Source organism: Phyllostomus discolor, chromosome 6 (assembly GCF_004126475.2).
Source record: "Phyllostomus discolor isolate MPI-MPIP mPhyDis1 chromosome 6, mPhyDis1.pri.v3, whole genome shotgun sequence".
Lineage (NCBI taxonomy): Eukaryota > Metazoa > Chordata > Mammalia > Chiroptera > Phyllostomidae > Phyllostomus > Phyllostomus discolor.
This window is the reverse complement of record NC_040908.2, coordinates 163,084,083-163,090,825: the sequence shown is the minus strand read 5'-3', so window position 1 is coordinate 163,090,825 and position 6,743 is coordinate 163,084,083.

Sequence of the window (6,743 nt, the reverse complement as noted above, 5' to 3'; positions counted from 1 at the left end):
TGATGAGTCGAGATTGCTGTAACGTGTCAAAGCAGTTAAATCTGGAAAAGTCACTATTTGCATACCCATGCTCATTGCAGCAGCATTTGTGATAGCCAAGAGATGGAAGCAAATGTCCATCAATAGATGAATGGAGAAAGAAAAGGTCATTTTTAAATCAAACTATTTGGGTTTCGTTGTCATCACTGAGGTGTAGGATTTCTTTATGCAAGGCTCCTATGAAAATAATACAATAATAACTAATAATACGAGAATAAACTCTGTTTTGAATACTCACAACTGTAAACCTACTTTTGGCCCACCCTGTATATATTTTGGATATTAACCCCTTATCAAACAGGTTTGCAACTATTTTCTCCCACTCTGTGTTGCCTTTTTCACTCTGTTGATTCTTTCCTGTGCAGAATTTTTAAAGTTGGTTGTGTAATCCTATTTGTTTATTTTATTTTGTTATCTGCACTTCTAGTGCCATAGTCAAGAAATCATTACCATGGCCTACATCAAAGAGCTTTTCCCCTATGTTTTCTTTTAGGAGTTTTAGTTTCGGGTTTTATATGTAAGTATTTAATCCACTTTGAGTTAATTGTGAGTGGTGTAAGAAGACAGATACCGCCCTGGCTGGCGTAGCTCAGTGGATTGAGTGCGGGCTGGGAACCAAAGTGTCCCAGGTTCGATTCCCAGCCAGGGTACATTCCTGGGTTGCAGACCATAACCCCCAGCAACCCCACATTGATGTTTCTCCCTCTCTCTCTCTCTCTCTCTCTCTCTCTCTCTCTCTCTCTCTCTCTCCCTCCCCTCCTTCCCTCTCTAAAAATAAATAAATAAAACCTTAAAAAATATATATATAAAAAAAAAAAAGACATACCCAGTTTTCCCAACACCACTGATTGAAAAGACTGTCCCTTCCCCATTGTATATTGGTACCCCCAAAGATTGGTAATCTTTGTTGGTACCCCCAACAAAGATTAGTTGTCTGTATATGCATGGGTTTAATTCTAGGCTCTCTATTCTGTTCCATTGATCTGTATGTCTTGTTTTTATGACACTACCGTGCTTTTGAATTACTATGGCCTAGTAATATATTTGGAAATCAGGAAGTGTGATGCTTCCAACTTTGTTCTTTTGGTTAAGGTTGCTTTGACTATTTGGGGTATTTTGAGGTTCCATATGAGTTTTAGGGTTCTTTTTCTAGTTCTGTAGAGAATGCCATGGGGATTTAGGTAGGGACTGCAATGAATCTGCAGATGGCTTAGGGTAGTAAAGACATGTTATCAATATTGTTTTCCAGTCCATGAGCACAGGAGGTCTTTCCACTTATTTGTAGTCTTCTTTAATTCTCATCATTAATGTTTTCGAATTTTCAGTGTTTAAGTCTTTCACTTCTTTGGTTAAGTTTATTTGTAAGTATTGTATTCTTTTTGTTGCTATTGCAAATGGTATTGTTTTCTTAATTTCCTTTTCAGATTGTTCATTGTTTTGGTATAGAAATGGAACTGATTTTTTGTATGTTGGTTTTGTATCCTGAAATTTTACTGAATCGGTTTACTAGTTCTAACAGGGATTCTGTTGTTGTTGTTGAATCTCTAGGAATTTCTACATGTATTATCATGTCATCTGCAGAGATAAAATTACTTGAATGCTTTTTATTGCTTTGTGTTGTCAAATTGCTCTGGATAGGACTTCCATTACTATGTTAAAAAGAAGTGGCAAGAGTGGGCATCCTTGCCTTGTTCCGAATCTTGGATGGAAGGCTTTCAGTTTTTCCCTAGTGATGATGACAGTAGCTGTGGGCTAACGTCACAGAGTGCCATAGGAACTCTGCAAATAGACGGCTGGCAGTGTTAGTGCCATCTGTCCATTCACCTAGAGCCAAGAAAAACCACTAAAAGTCATTTGACTTGTTTTTCAGTCAACTACTATTATTAGTTTCCTGGAGCTGCTGCAACAAATTATAACATCCTTGGTGGCTTAAATAAACAGAAATGAATTCTCTTGTGTTTCTGGAGTCCAGACACCCTAAATCAAGGTGTCAGCAGGGCACCCTGCCACTGGAGGCCCTCAGGGAGAGTCTGTTCATGACCAGCTTCTGGTGGTTGCTGAATCCCTTGGCTTGCGGTCGTATCACGCCAGTCTCTGCCTCCTCCTCATCATCATCTTCTCTTGTTTCCGTGTGTCTCTCCTCTGTGCCTCATAAGCCAGGACAATGTCATCTCAAGATCCTTGACTGAGTGATATCTGCAGAGACCCTTTTTCCAAATAAGGGTCCCATGGAGAGGTTCCAGGGGGTAGATGTGGATGGACTGGGCATTTGGGCCTGGCGTAGAGCTGCTGATGTTGCTCCCAGTGCCCTCAGCTCTCTGAGCAACTGTTCTCGCTAAAAGGCTAATATTTTTTAAACACGTTTATTTTCTCTGGACACATTACTTTGCTGCAATTAAACACGATGTACTTAACTCACCCACAATAGTTTCCCTTGCTTGGTGAACAAACAAGGCACTAGGAAACTCACTTGGGTTGCAGGTGAATTTTCATTTTTTATTTTCATCAAGAAAGTCTGCTGTGATGAGACATAATGTTTTAAATGTTCTGTTTTTTCTAATCACTGTGGATCATTGGGCATACTCCGGTCATATGCTTAGCCTGAAATAGTGCTGAGGTGCGCTGCACTCATTCAGCACAGCTGCTGTCATTGCATAATAAACAATGCTTTGCCATTTAATTAAAGAACAAACTAATTCACACTTTGCTGTGTCCTAAAAGCACAACATTCTAGCCCTGGCTGGTGTGGCTCAGTGGATTGAGTGTTGGCCTGTGAACTGAAGGGTTGCTGGTTCAATTCCCAGTTAGAGCAGGTGCCTGGGTTTTGAGCCAGGTCCTCAGTACAGGATGTGCGAGAGGCAACCAATCGATGTATCTCTCACACACTGATGTTTCTCTCCCTCTATTGCTCCCTCCCTTCCCCTCTCTCTAAAAATAAATAAAACCTTTTTTTTAAAAAAAGCACAACCTTCTAAATTATCTTTTCTTGTTTTGGCATGATGGGTATACATTGGCAATTTTTTAAAAAATGTGGTACAGTTGTATGTGTGGCACTTGAAATGATGTTGAGACTCGTGGTGTGCCAAGCCGCAGTGAAAAGTAATACTGAAGTCAGCAATGACAGTGTGGCTGGTAGTCTGCACATCTTAAGAAGTTTATGGTGCCCTTGAGGGTGGTCTCTGTACATCAAAAAGATGATTCAAGGCCCTGGCTGGTGTAGCTCAGTGGATTGAACTCGGGGCTGCGAACCAAAGCATCGCAGGTTCGATTCCCAGTCAGGGCACATGCCTGGGCTGCAGGCCAAGGCCCCCAGCAACCACACATTGATGTTTTCCTCTCTCTCTTTCTCCCTCCCTTCCCTCTCTAAAAATAAATAAATAAAATCTTTTTTTTAAAAAAGGTGATTCAGAAGTGACTGTTTTCTTAAAATATTTATTAAAGTTAGACCTTAAATCTTGATTCTTCCTAAAGTTTTTAAAATTTCATTTCACATGTTGCTTACCATGGGAGGGCTAATTCTGTACTAGTCCCTTCCACACAGCTGGTAGCAGCAGTCCTCTGTCCTGTTTTATTTGTTGGGGGGGGGGGAGTGCTAGGTGTTAAAATCTCCAAGAGCCACTCCTTCTTCTTGTTGCCCTATGATAATAATGGCTGAGAAATTCTGATACCAACTAAAACCGCGCAGACAGAAGGCTGTTAAAAGTGCCTGTTCATCAACTTGCAGTGAAGGATAAAATCACTGAACTAAAACCCTTTTGTGAATAGGTCTGTGTGGTCTCCTTTATAAGCAGGGCACAGAATGAATTCATAATAGAACCTCTTTTATTGAGGATTTAGCACGAGGAATCACTGTGTGGAGTAGCCAGAATTAGCCTGGATATAATTAAGTGGGTTCCCTATGCACCACAGGGGTTTTCCTGTGAATGGAATCAGCATGGAGAGATGGATGGATGGATGGATGGCAGGCAGGCAGGCATGAGGCCATGATAGACTGATGCATCCAGCTTTTAACAGGAACAGTCTTGCCAGTGGGATCAGAAATACAAGAGGTATGCCGTACTCCCTGCATCCGTCGCCACCTAAGAGAGAACCGTTCCTTCGGAACAGGGAATACTTGAAGTTGGCTGGCTCAGACTCATTCTTCCCTGTACAGCCCTTGGATAAGAGGCATTTGCTGCTCTGACTTTCCTTTTGCTTTGCTTGGTGACTTTGCACGTCTCCACTCTAATGCCTCGTAAGTGCTCTCGGCGTTAAGCTCACAGGTGACAATCCCATTTTTCTCACTTCAAGGTTTGTAAGGAGCGCCTCTCTGCAGCTCCAAGCACTGGAGGTGGTGGAGCACGTTAACCGTCCACAGCATTCTAAGTCTCTGTTCTATTACAGAACCTCGTTTGGTTTCTTGGCACCCTGTGGTGCAGCAGTCTCTTCTGTGCCTGGCTGAAGGAGACGTTGAATAAGGAATTCCTGCACAGAATGAGTGTACCTGGACTGCGTTCCTTCCACCTCATAACTCTGAGGTTCCAAGCTCACGTGGTCCTTTCCACATTCTGAAAGTTCACAGTCGTCGGCAGCCTTGAAGAAGTGGCAACTTCATTTGGTTCTGCAAAATCAAAGTGTGATTGACAGCTGGAAGGTGTTTGGCAGAGAAAGCGCTACAGAGCCTCTGTTAGTTAGTTTGCTAGGGCTGCTGTAGCCAAGTGCCACAAACAGAATGGCCTAAATGACAGAAGCATTGTCTCACAGTCCTGGAGGAGAGGGGTCCGAGATCAAGGTGTCCGCCGGACTGGTCCCTGCCGAAAGCTGTGAGGGAGAACCGGTTCCAGGCCTCCATCCTGGCTTCTGGTGGTTTGCTAGCAACTCTGGCACATCCTGTCTCCTCCTTCACAACCCATGGGTGCCATGGCGTTCCCCCTGTGTGCTTGCCTTATTAGGCCACATGGCTGTGTCTGAGGCATCCTCCCGCAACCAAAGTTCTGACACGGGGTGGTATCTTTTTTCCCAGCCGCAGGTGAAGCAGATCCCAGCACTCAGGAAGTCTGCAGAAACAGGCGGAGTCCGGGCAGCCCAGGGAGCTGCAGTGCGATATAGCAGGATGGGCTCAGACTTGGGACAAATGGCCCTGGACCCCAGTGAATGATTTTGAGCTTCAAGATCCCCATCTGCAATGTAAAGGAAGTGAAAAAGTTGGCTTCTTACGGCCCCTCCAGCTCTAAACATGAGTTCTTGCAGCAGCTGGGAAATCCTGTTTCAATCTCTGACTTTGGAGACCAGCCCTATGCTGTGTCCACTAGGAGGCAGTAACTGTCTGCGTTTGGGTCCACTGCCTTAAGAAAAAATGCCTCACCTTAACTAGATGTCAGTTAAAAAAAAAAAAAAAAAGGGTGTAGTGGTGAAATAAGGAATCTCTTCTTAGGTTTCCCCTAAATACCAAGCAAGCTACTCTGGACTAATAACTTGTAAGTCATGTCCAAATTTTTGGCAATAAGCAAAAAATGAGTGTTTTGCTGCTGTCTGCCTGTCTGAATTCTCCCAGACTTGACCCTTTTTCCCCATGAAAAAACCCATCATTTTTTCCTACTATATTGAACTTGGAGATCATTGACTTAAGTCACAGAATTTCAGGCCTAGGAGGGCTCTTTGCAGTTCAGGACACAGACCGGGGTGGTCAGTGGCTACCGCAAGCGAATGGCTGCACCAGGACCGGAAACAACCGAAGTCAGTTTCTCCACTCAGTAAGGAGAGGCGGTCTCTGAAGTTCCTGGAGGCCTACGGCCTGATGTTCTGGTCTCAAGCATGTCTGGCCGGTGATCCCTGCTCCTCACAGTGGCTCTACCTAAACATTATGCTTAGTAGGTTGGCTTTCTTTTTTTTCTTTAAGTAGACCCCATGTTTTAGAGCATTTTTAGGTACCCAGCAAACTTAAATGGAAGGTACGGAGATGTCCCATATACCTCCCACCCCCACGCATGCATAGCTTTCCCTGCTGTCGACATCGATCACCAGAGCGGTCCGTTTGTTACAACTGCTGGACTCATATGGCACCTCCTTATCACCCGGAGTCCACGGCTTACAGCAGGGTTCACTCGTGGCATGGTGCATTCTATAATTTAGATAAATGTATAATGATATGTATCTACCACAATAGCGTCACACAGGGTACTAGTTTCACTGCCCTAAGAATCCTCTGTGTGCGACCTATTCACCCCTCCCGGCCCCCAGCATCTGGCGACTACTGACCTCTTTACTGTCTCCAAAGTTTTACCTGTTCCAGAATGTCAGATAGTTGGATTCATACAGTATATAGACTCTACAGATTGGCTTCTTTCGCCTAGTAAATGCATTTAAGCTCCCTTCGTGTCTTTTCGCAGCTTGATAGCCCCTTTCTTTTTAGTGTTGAATAATATTCCCCAGTCTGGATGGACCCCAGTTTATTTACCCATTCACCTACTGAAGGACAGCTGGGTTGCTTCCAAGGGCATCAACTTTCTGAATGTGAGGATGCGTTCTTCAAAGCCTTCCTCCTCAGAGAGAGATGCAATGAAATCCCATTGTAAAGGAGGAAGAAACTTTTCTCTACCCTCAAGGTTCTTCTGGCCGGTCTAATAGTCAAATAAATAAGAGGCAAATTAGCCAGAGAAAAGGACCAAATTCAATTACATGTGCATACAAATCTATATGGAAACGCCACATTCAGGAGACGGTCA